This window comes from Rhinichthys klamathensis, unplaced genomic scaffold (assembly GCF_029890125.1).
Source record: "Rhinichthys klamathensis goyatoka isolate OS25496 unplaced genomic scaffold, OSU_Roscu_1.1 h1tg000109l_1, whole genome shotgun sequence".
Lineage (NCBI taxonomy): Eukaryota > Metazoa > Chordata > Actinopteri > Cypriniformes > Leuciscidae > Rhinichthys > Rhinichthys klamathensis.
In genome coordinates, this window is record NW_026606647.1 from 180,241 (window position 1) to 203,376 (window position 23,136).

General features: G+C 38.1%; 1 protein-coding gene across 5 annotated transcripts in view; it reads left to right on the forward strand.

Moving 5' to 3' along the window:
* Positions 1–23,136, forward strand: part of foxp1b (forkhead box P1b) — a 199,016-nt gene that overhangs the window by 14,539 nt on the left and 161,341 nt on the right. For all 5 annotated transcript variants that reach the window (XM_056253697.1, XM_056253693.1, XM_056253699.1 and 2 more), the window contains one exon: positions 11,244–11,347. The gene's annotated coding sequence lies outside the window, so the exon portion shown is untranslated. The remainder of the gene's footprint in view (positions 1–11,243; positions 11,348–23,136) is intronic.

Sequence of the window (23,136 nt, forward strand, 5' to 3'; positions counted from 1 at the left end):
TCACACAATCATGGTGGTGGTAATTGTTCAGTGCTGTGTAGTGCAATAGTAGATGAAACACACATACAACTGTATGATAATGCAGTAAAACTATAAAAACACACTATACAAAGAGTATTTAATGTGTGTGGAACACTTACAGTATAATTGGATTTTAGTGTGTCTGCAAAACTTGTTACCACAATGCTAGTTTTTGTGGTTGGCTGCAAGAGCATTGCTGTGTGGTTGCTAAGTTATGGCTGATGTTTACACACCGATGTTTAATAATTAAGTTTGCAGATTTTGAAAAACCACCAGCACCACCAATAAATGTTCTTCGGTGGTTCTTTGCAGCACCTGAGGTTCTTTTTATCAAGAACCATTTTTCACTGTATAGGGCCAGAGACTTTATAAGGAGAGGAGATTAGGGATGCTCAGATCAGGATTTTTGCAGCCGATACAGACTACCGATTTCTTATCATACGATTGGCCGATACCGATACCGATACAGATTCCAATCATTCAAGCTTTATATAATATGTAAGCTTTCTGTTGACTCCTACACCCTGAAGGCATTTTTAATGATTTCATGTCTAATTGCCATACTTGAAAGTAATGGCTTATAACTCTACAAAAAAGTATCATCAAGGTCTCATTTGATAGAAAACCTTTTAAATTTAGAAGAAAATAGTTTTTGATCTATTGCTTAGAAAACCCCAGAAAAAGAGATTAAATTAATTGATTTATTATTTATGTTTGACATGAGTATTAGAAAAAGTAGCCTATATCTGACAGGCCATAAAATCAATTTTGGACATGTTCACAATCATGCCAACTGCATCTGTGCCAAATTTTGCATAGGCAATAACGTCAGCTGTGGTTCTCGCTCTCTTCTCTCTGATGGTGAAGTGACACACACCCGCCTCCTCTCACTCACTCGTCTCATTCACTCTGGTAAATAGTGCTCGCATTGCACATAATTTTACTCATTCCTGCAGGTTTGGTGCTCAGACCAAAAGCGCGCGCGCGCCACTGATCTATATAAGTGGAGGGCACATAAGGCGCCTCTCAGCCTCAAGCAGCTTGTGAGTCGCAATTACCACAATCGTTCGGTATCGATAATTATTGACTTTTTTTATAACCTTTTTTTTTTAAGACAAGTAGAAAAGTTTGAATTTTATACCACTGTATTTTTTATTTATCGTCACGGTTCGGTACGTTTTCGATAAAGCAAAAAGAAAGAAATGCTAGAGAAATTTCCTTTATTTTTTTTTAATACAAAATTTATTCAAATAAAAATTATTTATAAGTAAGTGTGTTTTCCCACATAGGGGTAATCTTTGAAGGATGAGCAAATAATGTTTTGGTCATCACATTAAAAATAACATTATTTGAATATGATAATATTTTAGTTTTGAAGTGCTGGAAAAAGATGGGTGACCTACTTGAAAACATTTTACTATTCCTGCCAAACTTCCATGGTTACAGTTAGTGTTACTACATTAAATCCATGTTGAATGTAGCTGATTTGTGGACTTAAAGGCTATAACTAGTTCATTCATGGCACAAAGTTTATCCTGGTTTCCACATCAGCGCTGTTTGATCCGTTAATAACGGAGAAATTTTAATGCTTCTCGCTAAATCTCGCAGCAATGTTATTAATTCAGTGGCGAATTCAAATGCTTTCTTTACTGGATCTCCAGCACTGTGTAGAAACAGTGTTGCATTAATCAAGATCGGCACGCGCTGCACTGACATCGATGGTCCAAACTGATAAATGGCTCGTGAAGCACAAAACTATGAGTAGCGCAGTTTCGTTCCACTTTAATCACGTTTGCCATTTGATGTTGGGCAACGTTGTGGTAGTCGCACCAGCGATGCGCGCTACGGGTAATGTGCGCGCATTTTAATGAAAATAGCGAGCGTTATATCGAACATTTTTTATATCGTTACCGACAATGGTGTACCGTCGATAAATACCGATACCGTTTTATCGCCCAGCCCTAGTTTATTTGTTCTTATTTTTGTCTTTTTATCTCTATTTTCAGATATTATTCCTGATTTAAAAATGTTTCGTTTAGTTATTTTTTCTGTAAGTGACATCATCACATCAGTAGGTGGCAACAAGTGACTTGTCTTTGGGTGATTTATTGATTTGTTCAAAAACACTGGCCGTGTCCAAAAGCTTAAAAATTCTGCCTTCGGAGGATGCTTTGCTGTCTTTGATATCCCATTGTGTTAAATTCTGTGACAGCTAAGCTAAAAAATGCCATCTGAAAGTTGCAGTTGGTGGTCAGTTTGTGTGTAAATGTATGTTCTTGACCAACATTTTCCACTTTTCATGTCATTTTTAGTGAGACATTTCTATTGTAGTAATTAAATATTCGCTTAGTTATCACCAAAGCTCTCTCTGTTTTGTTGTAGATCATTAAATCATTACGCTGCCTCAGAAGTCTGTCCGAAATCAGTTTCATGAGGTACCTTCATGTGCAAACGCTGCCTGCAAAGTCATTGCCTGTACGGCAGCGAGGCAACAAATCAACTGCCTAAGCTTTCAGATACAGCCACTGATTCATTCAGCAATCAAAACATGTGACTGTCTTCATGAGCGAGTCATTGAATCATTCCTTCAACACGGATTCATTCAGTAACGAAACTCAACTACTGAATGATTGCTGGATAATTCTGCTGTGGCTTTGTTTGGAACTATTTCATTGTATAGACCTGTTTGGGACAGGTTAGTACCCTTTTTTTTTTGACAGAAGGGAAAACAAGGATGAGAGGGATAGAATACAGCGCGTTTAATGGATTGTACTGTTGTTTAACAACAATTCTGATTGTTCAGCTGTTAAAACGTATTTAAAAAAAAAAAAAAAAAAAAAAAAAAAACTTCCAGTAGACGAACTTGGACCTGTACCTCTACCCCTAACAGCCTAGTTTTCAACTGCATTAAATTTAATATGCCGCCTAACCTGACTAAGGTCTATTAAATCCTTGTTTATTGTACTGTTGTGTAAAAGCAATATTACACATAATCATGCGAAGGCTCAGAACATAGCATTCTAAGATTAAATAATTACGTTTTTGCAAGCTTAATATGCAGAGATGTTTATAAGTAAGCAATTTCTAGAATACATTCTTTGAAGTTTAAAAATTGTGACTCTGTGGTGCTTTCCAAACGTTGCTTTATTTGTTGGAGAATCCTGGTCAGCCTGGCATAGCAATAGTGACTCAATCAATGGTGCTAGTTTGGGGCATGGCTATCTGTTTGACTGACCAATGGCAGCCGTGGAGGCGTGTTTTAGGAGATCTGTGTGAAAACAGTCATCTAAGCCGCGTTTCCACCGCAGGAACTTTACCCAGGAACTAGGAACTTTGGCCTGGTACTCGGTGTGTTTACACCGCAGGAACCAGGGTCTAAATGAAGTTCCGGGTAGATATTTCCCCCTCCGAAAGTCCCTGCTCGCGAGGTAGTACTTTTTCAAAGTTCAGGAACTTTCGCGGGTGGGGCTTGTGCGCTGAACATGCTGATTGGTTGTGTTCACGCCGCATTATGATTGGATAACTCCGCGCAGCATTTTATTTTAACCGGAATTTTTAGAATCTATTGCAGTTCGTGGCTTCATGCAGTAATGAAGTTCCATGCAGTAAGAGTTGTCTGTCTGCAAATATGGAATTTAATAAAAATAAAAAAGGCAGCTGGACCGACGACGAGATTCAGGCTTTATTAAGCGTATTTGCGGAAGAGAAATTTTCTGCGCGTTCGTCCCAGCCTTCTCACGGTCAATGTCCGCAATAGCTGATAACATACGCTGTCTAATTTTAGATCTAACGTTAGCATTACGAGCTTTCTGAACACGCTTTAGTATCAGTGCTCGTCTCTTTTCTGCCGTTTTGTTAATTACCTGGTTAGTAAACCAATACATCTCAAACAACTGCAGCACAGTGTGAATCTCTTCCATATTTATTATAAATGTGGCGCTCAAAACTGATTACTGTCCTTTACAGTCTACTGTCCGTCACAAGCAAGCAATGAGCAGTCGCGCGCAGTTTACCCGGTACTTTAGACCGCGATGTAAACGCAGAAAGCTACCGGTCTGGGGCAAAAAAAGTTCCTGGGAAAAAAGTTCCTGGGACAAATTGTTCCGGGCAATTGCGGTGGAAACGCGGCTCTATGCAGTATGTTGCTAAGTGGTATGCTTCACATTAAAGACGGGGTTTTTTTTGTAATCGGGTCATGTAAAATATTGGGTAGCAGGTTAAATTGCTCAAAGTTTTTCTTTTATTTTAGATTATGCGTCTCATTGTAATGGATGGGTAGACAACATCTTTGATATAAAGCAGAAACAATATCATGTGTGGTACATTTTATCACACACAGTGTGACTTTTCTCTAGTCTTTTCGCAGTTGTGGGAAATTTGACACACAAATAACTGGCAATTATCAAACTACTCTAAAGTGGCTGGTAACTGGTTTCTGTCTGAGACTGACAGGGCTGGCAATTTGTGTGAAACGTGTGGATTAAAACCACATGTTGGAGATGCCGAGGGGTGTTGTATTGAGCAGCTGGTATGCCACCAAAATGAAGTAGCTGAGTCAAACCTTTGTGAGTTCTTGCGTGCCCAGAGGAAGATGTTATTGCTTTGAGGTTGATCATTCATACATTGAACATGCATTTTTTTCACATCAATCTACAGGCCATTGCTCATCATGTCAAATCCAAGCCCAGATTTATGATAACTTAGCAAATATATTATATATATAATATTACATTGACATAAGTATTTGGACCCTTTGTTGTGACATTGGATCATCTTTGAGATGTCTTGACACTGTTATTGGAGTCCATCTGTGTAAAGAACACACACTTATACATTATAGCCTATACAGCGGCTTGCGGAAGTATTCAAACCCCTTCATATTTATCATTTTTTTTTATGTTGCTGCCTTGTGTTAAACTACTTTAAATGACTTTTTTCACATCAGTCTACACTCGATACACCATAATGACAAATAAAAAAACAGATCTGTGACAACTTTGCAAATTTATTAGAAAGGAAAAACTGAAATAAGTACATAGCACTGAGTTAAGAGTTTAAATACTGATGCATACTATAGTTAAAGGACCTTTACAGCCTCAAGCCTTTTTGGGTATGATGTGACAAGCTTCCCTGCCATCCTTCTCCTCAGATCCTCTCAAGCACTGTCAGGTTGGATGGGGACCATCGGTGGACACTGAACAGCCATTTTCAGGTTACTCCAGATTTGATCGATTGGGTTCAAGCCTCTGGCTGGGCCACTCAAGGACATTCACAAAGTTGCCCATAAACCACTCTTGCATTGTCTTAGCTGTGTGCTTAGGGTCATTGTCCTGTTAGAAGGCGATCATTCTGCCCAGTCTGAGGTTCTGAATGCTCTGGACTAGGTTTTTTATTAGGCTAACTCTATATTTTGTATCTTTGAGCTTTCCTTCTACTCCAATGAGTTGCCAGTCCCTGCCGCTGAAAAACACCCCCACAGCATGATGCTTCTACCACCACACTTTACTGTTGGGATGGTGCAGTATTGTGCAGGTGATGAGCAGTGCCTGGTTTTCTCCATACATGATGCTTGTAACTGAGGTTCGCCAGGCCAGAGAATCTTGTTTTTGTCACATTCTGAATCTGAGTGAGTCCTTTAGGTGCTTTTTTTGCTAATTACAATGGGGTTTTCTGTAAATTACTCGCATCTTCATAAATGATCATGGAGCTTAAGTAGAGTGACCATCAGCTTCTTGGTCAGCACTCTAACCAAGGCCCTTCTCCATCAATTGCTCAGTTTGGCCAGGAGGTCAGCTCTAGGAAGAGCCCTGGTTGTTCCAAACTTCGTCCATTTAACCCTTGTGCATCAGTTAAAAAAAGTTACACATAGGTGCATAGTGGACAAAAATGTCTGTAAAAAAACTGTCATTAAAAATGTGAAGCTTGGGAGCACAGACTTAAGTTTGTTCTCATTTTAAAGAAGACATTTGGCAGATTATTGCTGAAGTAAAAAAGAATGAATAAGTAAATCCCAAAAAATTTAAATCTATACAAGTTGTCTTCCAAATTTGAGGTTGATATCTCAAAAAATGAGCTTTCGGTAAGATTTTTTTTGGGCGCAGTAACAGATTTTCCCCATTGGATGCCAGCAAAACTCCACTGGTGCACACAGTGATTGGATTTGTTATTTGCAGTTGAGTTTTTTTCTCTCAATATTACAAACACACACATGCACATACACACACACACATACGTACACACACACATATATTTTTTTATAACACACATACCAACCACACTCTGACATCCATACCAACAATTATCGTTGCATAATTTATCCAATTGGCTCTATAATATGCCAAACCAGAAAACAGGAATAAAGCGAGTATTTGCTTTATAGGCCAAACCTGACAAAATGGCACCATCTGGTAAAAAATAGTAAAAATGTACATTTTGAAGCCTTGCCAACAGAATGAAAGCCTCTTAACAAAGATTGCATCATTTTACAGTTTAATGGCCCAGGGATTAAAAATTGCAGTTTCAATGGGGACATTTTTGTTCAAAAGGCGCTGAGAGGAAGTATTTTGTGTACTTAGTGCAAAATAGATTTTTTTTAAAGGAAATGGGGATGAAATAGTAAAATTCCAATAAAAATACACACCTGTGCCAAAATTCATGCAGTTAGCATTAACAACAACAACAAAAAGTTACACATTGGTCCATAGTGGACAAAAATGTCCAATTCAAATAACTGTCATAAAAATGTTAAGCTTGGGAGCAAAGACTTAAAGGTGAACTAAGTAACTTTTTTACCTTAACCGAACAGCTTTGGAGTCATTGTAATGTTTATATTACTGATTTCGTGTTGAATGGTGGTCATCTCACACCCCCCTGGTGCCTGTGAGCCGCAAAACCACCCTTGCAACTTTGGGCCGGCGGGCCTGAGTGTTAGGAAGTATCGTGTGATATCAGGTCTCGCGAGGTAACGAATTGCTTTACGGCAAAAAAACAGATCTGATAAAATGAGCATCAAACAGAAATAACCCGGCGCCGTATACATGTGGTGTTGGGCGCGCGCAGCTCTTAAAGGGGCCATACCTTATTTTCACTCGTTACAGCGTCCATCCTACTGAACAGGTACCGGTGTACAGGGGGAGGGTTTCCGGCCGTGAGTGCGAGCCATCTCTGCGTGAGTGCTATTCACGACAGTACAAGTACTCCACAGCGACTCTAGGGGTCGCTGTTTGACAAAAACGGAATTCTTACTGAGTGCTGCTTTAAAGGCACACTGTGGAATTTTTGGCCACTAGGGTGCGCTCGACCTGTAATTTTCACGTCTAGTGGCCTAGAGGCCACAAGCGCCGCGGCATTTGATTTGTATGTTGGAGAAAGTTAATCGATTCACTACTGACCAAAATAATAATATAAATATAAGATTAGTAATATAAATCCTATAAAGAAAACAAATTGAATAAAAGTAGCATACGCAGAAAACAATGTCTGATCAGGTAAGTCGCATTGACAAGGGTTGCCCAATCCTGCTCCTGCCGATCGTCTGTCCTGCACAGTTCATCTCCAACCCTAATCAAACACACCTGAAGGAAACAATTAACGTCTTCAGGATCTCTTTGCAATGGGTTGGAGATGAAATCGAGTAGTCGGGAAATCGTGTAACAAAACTGATATAACTCACTACATATTTCCGTTATTTGTAGTCTTCAGTTTGTTTTTCCTTTTACACAAATACAAACATATATGAGCTGAAAGGAAAAAAAACATTTACATTTACATTTGTATACGGCAGTATGTTGTGACTTATATCAGTTTTGTTACACAAATTCGCAGTAAATATTACATACACTTTTATGCCGATGTTTATTTTAAACTCTCCCTTTTTCTTTTTTTGGTCTCCTCTGACAAAATCTTTGCTTTCTTCGCTTAAAGCGGTCGAATTTTGTAGTTCTTTTTGTGCTCGGGTTCCTACCCGAAACCCGAAGTTACATAGTGCTAGTAAAAGCGATACAGACACCTTCAGGCTTCGGCAGACGTGTCATTCAACCTATTGTAAGTCGATGTACCATCTCAATGGGTTTTGGTAATATATTATAAAGGTTGAAAAGTTCCACAGTGTGCCTTTAAGTTTGGTCTCATTTTAAAGAAGACACTTGGCAGATTATTGTTGAAGTTAAAAAAGTGAAACCAAAATAGTTTTTATAGAGGTTTATGAAAAATATTTATGAACATTATAATCATTATTTTATTTAAAATATAAATTTTATGAAACACGTTGAACTCTAAAACTGATAGAAATTTAAAGCCATAAATCTAAACAAGTTTTGTTCCAAATTTGAGGTTGATAACTCAAAAAATGAGCTTTGGGTAAGATTTTGTTTAGGGGCAGTAACAGATTTTCCCCATTGGATGCCAGCAAAACTCCACTGGTGCACACAGTGATTTGGATTTTAGATTTGCAGTCGAGGTTTTCTCTCTCAAATATTACAAGCACACACTTTTTTTTTTTATTACACACATACAAACCACACTCAGACATCCATACCAAGACACCCACACAATTATCGTTGCATAATTTATCCAATTGGCTCTATAATATGCCGAAGTAGAAAACGGTAATAAAGGGAGTATTTGCTTTATAGGCCAAACCTGAAAAAATGGCACCATCTGGTAAAAAAATAGTTAAATTTTTAATTTTGAAGCCTTGCCAACAAAATGAAAGCCTCTTAACAAAGATTGCATCATTTTAAATGGCCTAGGGATTAAAAATGGCAGTTTTAATGGGTTTCAATGGGGACATTTTTGTCCAAAAGGCGCTGAGAGGAAGTATTTTGTGTACCTAATGCAAAAAAGATTTTCTTTAAAGGAAATGGCGGTGAAATAGTAAAATTCCCAAAAAAATACACACCTGTGCCAAATTTTATGCAGTTAGCATTAACACAGGCACAGTGATCAAAAAAACTAAACTGAAAAAGACAGAAATGTCCAAAAGAATGCATGCAGGATAATGGAGGCTACTTGCTTCTGTGAACCTTCAATACAACAGAATTTATTTTGTAGTCATACCCAGATATGTGTCTTAATACAATCCTGTCTCTGAGCTCGAAAGGCAGTTCTTTTGACCGCATGGCTTGGTTTTTGCTTTGATATGCATTTTCAGCTGTTAGACCTTTTATTGAGATGTGTGCCTTTCCAAATTATACCCATTCAATTGAATTTGCTAAGGTTAACTCCACTCGAAGTCTAGTAACCTCTATATGTGAAATTGGATTGCTCCTGTGAGCTAACTTTCAAGTGTCCCAGAAAAGGGTATGAATACTTATACAATGTAATTTCAGTTTTTTATTTTTATTAAATTAGCAAAGTTGTCACATCTGTTTTTTTGTTTCATCATTATGGTGTATGGAGTATAGATTAATGAAAAAAAAAAAAAGTAATTTAAAGTAGTTTAACATAAAGGCAGCAACATAACAAAATGTGAAAAAATGAAGGGGTTTGAATACCTTCGCAAGCCACTGTATACATATTGAAGAAAGAATCTTATAGATATCTCAAAGACATAATGTATTTCTCACTTCTTTCATTTAAAGTATCAAGTTTCTCTCAGTTTTCCCCCCATATCTCGAGAGGAGACGTAATGAACAAGAAATCAATTAAATGTCTTAAGATATGAAAGAAACAGGTGGGAAAACTTAATGCCTGTTTGAATGTATTACAAATTAAATGATCAGGTTTGTCTAGTAGTAAAAGTAGCTACAGTACAAATTTAACTGCTGCTGACATAGAGTTTAGAACTATAAAATGTATGTGCATATGCACTGGTTGCCTTGTCATTTAAGAATTAAGTAGACGATTAGTGCGTCTGAATAATCTATCTAAATTTTTTACGCTGTCTTTTTGACATCTTTAGGTTTTTTTTTTAAGTGTCATGCCACAAGATCATGTTTGTTTTATTCTACTTCCTGTTGGTAAAGATGTTGAGATTTTGATTTAAAGGTTTATATAAATGTGGCTGATATTTTTTTTTTTATTGTCACTTCCTCTCTTACAAGGAAGTTTGGATGATCCATCTTTATCCTGGAATAGTTTCCACCTCTCTTTCACTTTCTTGTGCTCTAGCTGTTCTTCAAATACTACAGTACTCCTCCCTCCTTTTCTATCTCTCTATACCTGTAGCTATGTCCTATTGCTCCTTTTAAACTCCCTATTTTTGGAGTTCACTGATGTGAGAGTCATAAATACCAGCGAGGGGTCTTTTGGGATCGTGTATTTTCTGCAGCAATGACAAGAACGCGGGCGGCTAATCAGAGCGGCTCTTATCTGAAGCTGCTCAGCGCCCGACACGGAACAGAGGAATGTGGCCAACTAAGGGGGTTAGAGCTTGCTGAATTCCATGCAGAGGAATAACATGGAGATGAGCTGTAATGCAAGGGTTGATTTTTTTATTTTATTGGGCCTGTTCAGGGCAGACTGTGAATATTTGGCCTCTAGGTGGGGATGGGCCTGAGTTTGTATGTACCTGAGTTTTGTAGTTTTTTTTTATTATTATTCAAATCTTAGTGTCCTGATGTGGGAGTTTTTTTATATATACGTCCGTGTTTGTGTGTGTGTGTGTGTATATATATATATATATATATGTCTCGACATTGTTGCTAAATTGATTGAAAATGTTTGAAATAAAAATAGTAAAATGTAGTTAGACATCAACACACTTGAGTAACTGCTGACCTCTGCAATAATCGTTTTGCTATGCAAATCACCTCCACTGATGCTGATTTGTCTAAGCTACGTGTCACCGACTTACGGGATCTGACAATGTTCCAGAGAATTCTGTCAAGTAGTGTGTGGCCGCAGCATTTTCTTAGATGAGTCGTCCCTTGAGTCACTACCATTCATCAGAACAGCACTGCAGATTTGAGCTGATTATCAGATGCTCTGTGTAAATATCACAAGTGTCAGAAATGCTTGCCGTTGAACATCTGAAAATGCGTGATGCATTTAGGTCAGCTCTGGAATTAATTTGTCACCAAATTAAGCATTTGTGGTTGGATTTCATCACGTTTTGCCTTTTTCCTTTCTCATTTGAGTCATCATCCAGGTTTATGTGGGTTGAGTGAATTTAAGGGACTTCCCCCACCTTTAGAGAATGGTATCAATTCCTGTTTGTAATTTTGCTGATCTTAATATGCACTTGTGTCTCTCTCGTCTTTTTTACTCATTTTGTATTTCAGATTGAGCTGGCTGCACCGTAACCAATGGTTCCGCCCCTGTGTTCCCTTTTCTGAATTCTGATTGGAACAATGGAATGTCAATCTCATCCAAACAAGTGACTGTGGTATGTTATCTTCAGTTTTCTTCCTTGAAACCACACGGTTGAATATTATCTGCTGTGCTGCATCTTTATTTATTTTTTTGCTTTGCATTGTAGTAATAACGATGTACGTATTTCACTACACCCGGATGATTTTTTTTTAAAATTGCTCTTTCATATCTAAGAAGACTTAATGTTGTTGTTTTTTTTACATGCACTTCAATTTAATATCAACTTTGTCTCAGACGTTTCTCATAAAATTCCCTTGGAAAAATAAAAATGGAAACAAATAAAGCATTGGTTGACAATACTGTAAGTGTTTAGTTTTGGAAGAATTTGAAGAAAGAAAAAAAAAATCCTGACACATTAAAGAGATCTCCTATGTCTTGTCTACGAGAACAGTCATCCTGAAACCCCAAACTTTCTCAAAATATTTTTTTTATCTGGGCTGGGTTTGTTTTCTTCTACTGAATGGTTGATACTTCAGCCCATTTGCCTTTGCCTCACTTTTTATGTCACTGTCCCTTCACACTTACACTTGGCCGTCGTTCACGAGCCTTCCTGTCTTTTTCACTTTGCAGCTTCGTGTGAGCGTGCTTGTATATTTGCGACTCTCAGAACACTTTTCTGCGCTGTAGAACTGGCACGGTGCCAGTCCCTGCCTTTGCCCCTGATCAGAAGCAAACGTGACATTTGTGCCGAGCTAATGGAATCCTTGCACAATTAAATCCCCGACTGCGAGGTGAAGTCGCTCCTTCCATCCCGCCATCCTTCTCCTTTCCTTTAATCCGCAGGAGGGACGGCTGTGATGATGAGACCGTCTCAGCATGTCGCCCCTCTCTTTTGCTCTCCGTGCCACTTTTTGTTTTTAACTTCTCCACATAAACATCTCACTGCCTGGCAATTAATTACCACAAATGTCAATTAACCCCCTCCTTCCAAAAAATAATATCGTAGGAGAATTAAATTTCAATTATAAAAATTATGTTGGAAGGCGGCAACGTTAAATTGCTTTAATGAATTGTGCTGAAGGTGACAGTTGTTATTTTGCAGCCCGTCGTGGCGGGAGACCTTCCGCCTGCTCTGATACAATGTGAAGTGGAGGATGAATAGAGGAAAACAGAAGGATGGGAATGAAATGAGTGTTGAGAGGAACAGAGAGGACGTATTTCCTGCAGTAACGGCTGTACGTAATGCCTCATTTGTGGGATACAGCAGGCAATGGCGTGAATCATTGTTCTGTGCCAGCGAGAGAAAGCACTTAGGGGTCTCTCTCTCTCTCTCTCTCTCTCTCTCTCTCTCTCTCTCTCTCTCTCTCTCTCTCTCTCTCTCTCTCTCTCTCTCTCTCTCTCTCTCTCTCTCTCTCTCTCTCTCTCTCTCTCTCTCTCTCTCTCTCTCTCTCTCTCTCTCTCTCTCTCTCTCTCTCTCTCTCTCTCTCTCTCTCTCTCCTCCCTCCCTTCCTTATTTGACTTGCACAACTGCTGATGGTGCATTTGCCCACCGGTTTTGCTCCAGGACCGTTCCTCCATACGTTATCATATTTAAAGAAATAGTTCATGCAAAAATGAAAATTCTTTCATCATTTACTCACCTTTATGTTGTTCCAAACCTGTATGTTTTTTTTTTTTCATTCTACTGGTTGTTCTTTCCCATGCAAATAGTTCACATGGGGACTGGTGGTTTCGAGTTTCAAAAAGGTCACAGAGAAAGGTGAAAGTATCAAAAGCATGGTCCATATGACTCACATGCTATATTGCAAGTCTTTTAAATTCTTACGATGGATTTGTGTGAGGAACAGATCAAAATAAAAGTTGTTATTCACCAAAATGCTTCCTGTGCATTGAGCTGCTTACCTTTGTGAGTTAAATTCGAGAAGTTCAGTTTGATTCATGAAGAAGTCATTTAGTCTTGTTCTGAGACCTAGATGAACCGATTCTGCCTCAAAAGAATAATTCCTTTACAAATCGTGCAGTTGTTGTAGAGAGGAGTTTTTTTATTTGTCTGCCAGACTATAAAATGGCTGAAAATATACTTACATTGTGACTTGGTTTTAACCTCTTTTTACATGAGTAAAAAAAGACCAGTTAGTAACCACCCAGAACACCCTGGTAACTTCTAGGGGTGTAATGGTTCTCAGTAAAAAATCGTACCGTTCTTCACCCACGGTTTGGCATGCACTTGCATCGTGGTGTCTCAAATCTAACGATGCATACGCATCTATAATACGGTTGGTTGAAAATAAAGTGTAAAACAGACAGAGTTAGGCTGTTTCTGTCGATGGATGCACTTTCTGTCTCATCCTTTGGATGAGACGTTAAACCGAGGTCCTGACTCTCTGTGGTCATTAAAAATCCCTGGATTTCCTTCGAAAAAAAGAGTAGGGGTTTAACCCCTGCATCCTGGCCAAATTTTCCCATTGGCCTCTGTTCATCAAAATGGCCTCCTAATCATCCCCATATAAACTGATTGGCTTCATCACTCTGTCTCCTCTCTTCCAATAAGCTGGTGTGTGGTGTGCGTTCTGGCTCAATATGGCTGCCGTCGCATCATCCAGGTGGATGCTGCACATTGGTGGTGGTTGAGGAGATTCCCCATTCTATGTAAAGCGCTTTGAGTGCTGAGAAAAGAGCTATATAAATGTAATTAACTAATTCCCCATAAACCTTGTTTTTTTTGCGAGTACCGTATGCTGTAATATGACCAGTCATTTACGCCGTCATCACCCCAGGTGTTGATAGCACGCAAGCACAGGTAAGACCTGAACAGCACACATTGCTATCTGTGTTTAAACTAAATTTTTATTTAAGCCTGACCAATTTAAAAATTCAAGCACAAGACGCGAAAGAGAACTCTGGTGCGCTGTAAGAAGATTTGTGTGTGCACTCATTCGAAGCGTGCAAACCCGCGTCTCGGACCGCGCGCAAATATCGAGTTTAGAACACAGAAATTATTTCAACATGCCCGTCATGTCGAGTATCCTTGCAAACGTAGGTTATGTCTTAAGTGAACGTAAACAGTCGAGAAAGACAAACCATGTGCACATTATGTCTCAGTGAGAGCAGCCTAATATTCCTGCTGTCTGTGTTTTTAATGTTAATCAAACAACAAAAGACAAGGAAATCACTTACTACTCTTGACTGAATAGATTTTGTAACTTTAATAATGATAAATATTTAATTTATACAGTGAAGATTATATGCAATGTTGTTTTACATTTGATTACTTCAATTTCTGTACCTGAAAACTACTGTTAGATACCTGAAAAACCTTTAAAGACTGTTCATTTTATTTGTATCAATGATCTATTGTATCTGTTCTTTTTAAAAGAAGTTTATTACAGTAGTCCTTTTTCCCTGAACACAGCACATATACCGTACTGAAACCATGACCCTAAAATCGCGATTAAAAACTGAACTGTGAGTTATTTGAACTGTTACAACCATTCATGTTGGAAAACACAATTCTCATTCTCTTCAGAAAATGTAAAAAGTTAACTACATTTCTCACTATTTGTTTAGTAACTAGTTACTAATATGCATCACATACTGTAAGTTCTCACCATAATTTATTGTAACTTGTGTTGAGTTGAAGGTTAATTTGAAGCAACAATAAAATGGATGCTACCATTTCCTCATCATCTTTTCTGGCTAATAAACTTTGGACAATCTCAGCATACTCCTGCAGTTGGACTAGCCCAAGACGACATCACATATTCTCACCATCAGTGATTAACATCTCACTTTGCTGACAATGATTTTCTTTGTTCATCTGATTGTAAAGTGATAGAGAGAAATATTAAATTGGACCTTGATGCTCATCAAAAGCAAATTTCATCCTATAGGAAAGAGAAATTACGATTGAATCTCTATAACATCTCTTTATTTCTCATTCACAGTAGTTAGGTTAAATAGAAAGTGACTTGACTCCTGATAGTCAGAATTTTCTCCTAATAAACACCCCAGAAGTATTACATGTACATTATCTGCTTTAGAGCAGTGATTCTCAACCTTTTTGACTCCATTGTCCAACACAATATTCAATGGAATTATGACAAAATTGCTTTTTTCCAAACTTTTCTTTTAACTGAAACTGGCAATGTTAATATATTGAATTAATTATTCAATTTATGTCATCTGAGACCTCTGCCCCCTTGTTGAGAGCTACTGCTCTAGAGTTTCAATCCATGCTATACAAAAAGTCAGAGATTCCAATATGATCTCAAAAATGATCGCTATCCCACAATCACGTTATCTGACCTATTCAATCGACTTTAATATTTTAGCTCTATACACTTACTGTATGACAATTTGTCTTTTCATTCATGGAGGAACATTTGAGACAAAGTTGAACTTTGAAGAGTAACTCCATGTCTCCAAGTCTCTGGAGCTAAAAAAAAAAAGAAAGAGCAACCCTTGAGCTATAAAATGATCCTCTGGGATTGGTTTGACAGATAGATTAAGCAAATCATTGTAATTGTACCATTGACCATCAGTCAGTCAAGCAGATAAATGCTGTTTAGTGAATTGAGTACAGATTGAATCATGTTTTGGCCAGTTGCATATTTGTGGCTGTGCAATTAACAACAGCCTAGCAGCCCCCCACACACAGTTCAAGACCACCCCGACGGGCATGGAAATGCAAGTACTGTGTGATGTTTTTCTTTTTCCAAGCATCTGCTTATTGACTGCCATCCACAGGGCCGGACACACACGCATACATTTGCATTGGGCCTACAGCCCTTTGACCGGGCAATTGAAACTCAACACTCATTTAGCAGTGGCTCAACATACGGCCCGCTTCACAACTTAACACAGCACACACACACACTAAAAAGTTCATTAGATCAGTAGCCTGCCTTAATTGCCTCTGTGTAACACACACCGCAGGCTAATGCAGGGGGTCTCAATGCTGGATGTGTCCATCTCACTCAGGGCTGATTTTATGAACACCTTTGTTGTACGTCCTTGTAGTTGCAGCAAGTTTGTTTCCCATCCTGTCATATTTCTCTTAATTCACTTCTCTGTAATATTGATTTGATAAGTGAATCTGCTTATGTTCGTTTTTGAATACGTGTCATTTCTTTGAAAAGGTCAGTGCTGAATCAGTAAATTAGTCATGCATTTTCACACAAATATTTCTTTCTTTCTAGATAAACAGGAAAGAAAGGTCTTTAATATCTCAGGAGACGTAAATGAAACATAACTGAGAACTTCAAGTAATGACTTGGTTTCAGAGGTTTTTCCTAAATAAAAACTGACACAAATTAGCTTTTTTGCCACGTACACACTGTAAAGTCTGAGGAGTGAAAACCACATTTAAAAGCGAGAGTGAGTCCCCTAAATTATCGCTCTGTGTGTACGTAACACGACTCATTCTAGAAACTGTGAAAGTTTAAAAATATTAATTTCATTTTTGGTCTTGTTGTTTCAGCTTGACTCAAAGCGATCCAGTTTATGGAGTTATTAAAGTGAGCAATATTTCGGTCTTGTTCACTGATTTGCTTGCAAGATCTGGCAACACGAATGAGTCCGGCTCTTTCCCAGTGATATGTGGACTGCACATATAGACAAGAGATACATGCACATTAAAATACGTATGTTAACATGCATGAGAGATGTATCTCTCGTCTGTCATCTCTCATATCTCTCGTCGTATGTCATTAACAACTAGTTGTTCAGTTTGGTTCCATAAGGTTTCTTTAGATTTTTTGTAAATACGGTTGTCACTACCTGCGTTTTTCGGGAGTTAATTCAGTTGTAGAATGCGGTTGTCACTCCCATAAAATACTGAACTGTGTGTGGACAGAATGGGATTAAGCACTAAAGGTGAAGTGACAACCGAATTTAGCTGCAGTGTGTACATGGCCATTGTTTAAATTTAAATAAATATAGCCTCTTACTGCATGACAACAATGTTTCACCTTCAATTTATTGGGGGGATTTTAAATGGAAACAAGGGACAATTGTAAAGGTTCATGGCACAGCTCAATTTTCAATTTGATAAGAAATGTTCACATTGAAATCTCTGACTTTTGATTACAGACTTACTAGATTGTATCCTGAGCATATTTGAGCACATTCACTCTTAAAAAAGGTTCTTTATTGAAATCTACGGTTGCCATAACATCCATGGATGCTTCCATTGCACAATTTATTTATTTTATTTTTTAGATGATTAATGTTCTTAACACTAAGAAAAAATGGTTCTGTGAAAAACTGTTCTATTTCATTGCGATGATAACCTTTAATTTTAAGAGTGATTGAAACTCTGCTGAACTCTTGCGACAGGTCAAATATTAGTCTTTTTCTCAAGAGAAAAATCAGCAAGGCAAACATCTTCAGTTCCTCTCATTGCTTTGCAGGGGTAACAATTAAGATATTAAAGAGATCTCATTTGTGACTTTCTCTGTTAGATTAGCTCTGCAATATAACCGCAAATCAGTCTGATATTAATGACTGCTTTAGTGGAGTTTATTCAGTCTTATTCACTGTCCCTTCTCCTTCACAAAAGCTTTGTTACACCTAGCTTCCTAACTTCCTGTTTCGCTGGCCGGCGGTGGGTCGATGTCGTAACAGTGAGTTATCAGGAAAAGAACACAAGTCCGGGATGGAGTCCCAGGCAGCTGGCCCAGTGTGTGTGTGTGTGTGTGTGTGTGTTTGTAGGAAACACCAGAGCAACTTGCAGCGAGCAGCAAATTAACGCCCATATCTCCTATCTCTCCCCTCTCTTTTCACTTTCCTGTTTGGACTCGAAGGTGATTGGAGGCACAGGCTGTGACAGTTGACGGAAGTAGAGAGAGAGAGAGAGAGAGAGAGAGAGAGAGAGAGAGAGAGAGAGAGAGCAAATAAAAGAGAAAGCATTTATTTACAGTGTGATGCTAGTTAAGAATGCGGTTTCACACAGGATGTGCCCCCCTGCTTCGGTCTGATGGGGGCAGGCTGGAGCTCGGGGTGGTGGCCTGTATTGTGGAGCTGGTCTAGATTCTGGGCTGGATCCACCAGCACACCCTCAATGCTGTTTCCTGTCTGGGTGAAGAGAGAACAGGTTAGCGCAGGTCACTGGGAAAGAGAGCGGAGGATGAAGGACAGTCGAGGGTGTGTGAGTGTGGGGGGTGTTTAATTGTCTCAGATATGTAGAAAGGTCATGCGTTGGTTTCTTTGGGCCCTTTACCTTTCTAGTCACCGCAGTGAACCAAACGCAGTCCCACAAGAAGAATCAAACATCCTACCACTGCTGTATAGCGTTGAATCAGCGATTAGCATGTGACACTCATAGTCATTTGAGGTGGATGTCCTCAACAAACCCCAGAAACAATCAACAGGCCGATGTAAATCAGATACATTTCCTTTGTCATAATCCTGTTTATGGAACCAATTTCAACTACTTTGTCATCTTACATCAGAGATATATTTTTTTTCTTAGAAAAGGAGAATAGTGAGTTTTCTTCTTTTTTTTTGGAGAAAGGCTATGAAATCTATTTGTGAAAACGCAATGGGAGACCAAGTGACTTGTTCTTTGACATTAAAATTCTCCATCTAATCATATAAGGTTAATGGCCTTAATGAGGCCTAAAAACGCAATGAGACATCAGATCTACTTTTTATTCACGGATCGCTTGTCTAAATAGGAGAAGTGGCGCATTGACCGTTTAGCCTTGCACTAATGACAAATCCTGTGAAGTTTGAGCTGAGAGAGCAGACTTTGGGTAAGGATGAATTCATTGAACATCATGAAAGCTTTATTAAGGAGATATGGTATTTTGATTCAAGGTGTTATGATTTGTCCTTGTTAAACTACTTTCTGTAGTGGATGATGTTTACTGTTTGATATAGCACCTAATTTGCCATATTTTTGTGGATTTAATTGGATGCAGTATTTCCTACTAAGTATTTTTTTTTCTATACATGTACACAAAAGTTCAAAGGTTTGTGGTCAGTAAGATTTTCTTTATGCGACCAAAAATAGTTTTTTTTTAGCAAGTGAGTCAGAAGATGATTCACAAGAGCTCTGTCTGATTTAGTGAGTTAATTCAGTGAAGGATTCGTCAGACCGATTTAAACCAGGAACTCTAACTTTAAACCACAGTACTTGGTCCACACTGGATCATATTTTACATTGAAGTAAAATATGATTTTTCCTATCCATTTATATCTATCTGTTTTATAATATTTTTTTATACACTGTCGTTCAAAGGTTTGAGGTCAACAAACATTTTTTAAAAGAAATTAATACTTTATTCAGCAATATGCATTAAATTGATCAAAAGTTACATTAAAGACTTTTACATTGTTAAAAATATATATTTCAATACATTGCTGATCTTTTGAACTCTGTTAAAAAAATCCTATAAAAAAGTATCTGTAAAAAATGCACAACTGTTTTCACCATTGATAATAATAAGAAATATTTCTTTGACACCAAATCAGCATATTAGAATGATTTCTGAAGGACCATGTGACACTGAAGAATGGAGTAATGATGCTGAAAATTCAGCTTTGTCTTCACAGAAATAAATTAAAATTTAAAACATATTAAAAAATAGAAAACTGTTATATTCAATCATAATATTTTTTTTTTACTGTATTTTTGATAAAAGCCATGGGGATCATTTGAGACTTTCAAAAACATTAAAAGATTTTACTGACCCCGAACTTTTGAATGGTAATGTAATTCTATTAATAATAAAATATAATAACATTTAATTCATATCATTTATTTTGAATGGTACTCTAGGAAGTAATGCAAAGAAAAGTGGCAACAGCATGCAAAATTACATCAGCAAGGCTCAAACTTACAAACCCGAAGTGTCAGATCCTGTGCGCTAGCCACTAGGCTACGGCTCGACTAGAGCTTCATGTTGCTGACGTGTATGTGCCTGTCCCCTGGAGAGCAGGAACAGGAATCTGTCCATTAAAGCGGTCTCTGAGAACACTAGTGTACACTAGGCCAGAGGGGACAGGAGCAGTAAATCTGTGAAAGTGGATCTAGACCTGACAAACATGTGCAGAGCTGAGAAATACAAACAAACAACAGGCCTGTTTATCTCCCGGTTGGGTTACAGAAACACACACACAACACTACAGCTTATGCTTCCTGAGTAGAGTTGTAGCATTTCTGTCCTGTGGCTCTTTAGTTTCGTCTCTTGTAAACACAATTCACATCTTTGTTTTTGAGTCCATTATCTAACAGACCCAATAGTCAGTCAATACAGTCTTACGGACCACACCATTTTGCATTGATGTATGTATTTATGTGCTGTATGCAGAAAAGAGCGTCTCTTTTGTGAACATGGTGTAAACAGCCATGTCAATAAACCCATGGACCGTATCAAGCTACAGTAGCTATTAAAAAAAGGCTAATATCTGTGGCTGAATTTTTTTCCTCACTCTTTTTTAAAATAATGTTAACGTGGCATTGTAAAAGAGACGGATGATCTATATGGCAGATTGATCAGCGGGTAGAGACCCCATTATCTCTTTCCGTGTTAATTACAGTGTGCTCAGCTTGCGTGTCAAAAGACGGATAACTGACGAAGGTAAAAGACCTTATTTATGCTTCCGTACTCAGCTGGCGGCAGCTTTCCTCTCTTTTTCTTTTTTTTTCGCCTCCTCAGCGCTGTATATTTATCGTCCAGTAATATTACACTGTCAAAAACGATCATCTCTGCAGAGATATTATTCTCTATCGTCACCTTCACAGGAATCCATTTGGACCAGCTCGATCTCAAGTTACCGACTCTTCCTCTGCATGCGGAGTGGCTGAGCAAATTTGCACAGAGATTTTTGGTCGTCCCCCGGGACGGCAGAAAGGTAATCCGGGTTGCGTAAATCAATATGTGGGCAGCCCAGTCATACCACAACGAAGAGACATGGCACCGATCTTGGAATGCCCTGACGTTTTGTGGCTTTTAGTGGGGTCACATTTTGCTAACGGAAAAACAAAAGCAGAAACACAGACACCCAGAAGCAGTCGATGCTCACCTGAATAGTTTTAAACTCAACTTTAAATAAATCTTTTTTTTTTTTTTTGGGCAGACAAAACTGCATGTTAGCTTTGCCATATATGGTGAAAAACTACAAATGGTTTTGAGGGATAGTTCACCAAAAAATTGTTCCAAACCTATACGAGTTTCTTTTTTCTGCTTAACACAAAAGAAGATATTTAGAAGAATATGAGTAACCAAACAGTTGATGGGGGCCCCATTGACTTCCGTAGTATTTTTTCCTTTTCATACCATTCAGTCAATGGGGCCCATCAACTCATTGGTTACCCATATTCTTCAAAGTATCATCTTTTGTATTCAGCAAAAGAAAGAAGAAACTCATACAGGGTTGGAATAACATGAGGGTGAGTAAATGATGACAACATTTTCATTTTTGGGTGAACTATCCCTTTAACATTTGCGTTATGTAATTTTACCATAAAATACTGTCAAATTGATGGTTTTTGCTAGTAAAAACTTTTTTACCATATAATTTACCATGAAAAAAACTAACGGGACATTCCAAGAGGTGCGTGACATCACGTTATGTCAAATTATATATTTTCTTCCTTCTCCTTTTACTTATTGGTGATGTACATTAGCTTGCTTTGTTACATTTTATGCATTTTTTTGTGTTGGTGTTACCTTTATGATGCTTTTAATATGCTAACTATAGTAGCTTGTATTTAACAAGCTAGTTTTTAACTAGTACGTTAGATGTCAACAAACACAAAACAAGATGTGTGAGAGTTTATGAAGACAGACTGAAAACAGTCACGTATGGTAGACCTTACACCAAGATCACGCAGCGTATTATTGTTTGCGCTCTGTGCCGACGGGCCCTTTCTTCTGAAACACGCAGGAGTGAAACCCCCATGAAGGGACTTTTCAACCCTGTGTTACAGATCTTTTTTCTTTCTTCTTATCACAGAGCGTGTGGTGTGAGAGGTAACATCAAAACAGTCTTTCCTGTGGTTTTGTGTAAGGGTGTCTGTCGACCTGCAATCCTCAGGCCTGTGTTTGCACCTCTCACCAGAAAAAAAACACAGTTATGAACTCTCACATACACACAAATTTTCTCGCTCTCCCTTTCAAAACCATTTATGCTTTTCATCACTTCCTGTCTGTTGACCACACCGAAACAGTTTTCTGAAAGGCTGTCTGGAGTCAAGCTTGATAACTAGAATTGGGTAAACGACCCAAAAAAAAAAAGTTGATTCGCTTGGTTTTCTTTGCACAGAACAGACTGTCCTGGCCAGGATTGTTTGAATTCAGCATAGTGCAAGGTGAATGTCATTGTTTTACCATTCCTGCGATGATAGCATTATCGTCCATTACTGCACCTCATCGGTATGGTAGATATTTTGGTATTGTGTATGCAATGCAAAGGAATTTATTTGGTTTTGTCTGTTGAAATATTTGTGTCTCTGTTATGTGTGGGTGTTATCATGTTATCATGTTATCAGGCGTCAGACGTTACGCTGAGATGTCAGAGCATCACCTGGTGGACTAGCACAGAACATAGGCCCTCGTTCAAATGGCAAACCCTCACATACTGTATAACTATGAGAAATCATATGGACAGTTGTTTCTGCCTCAAGAGTAAAACATTTTTTTTTTTTTACTTTATTTCAAGTAATTGTGACTATGTATCTTTGTGACAATTAAATCTCACAATGTAATGTTTTAAAATAAAATCTTTCCAAAATGTTTATTATATTAGGTAAACTATGTATTTTTTTTTTTTTTTTTTTTTTTTTTTTTAAATTAACAATAAGTCATTATGGTAAGCCAGCCTATTATAAGGGTTTATATTATAGACTTAGTGAGA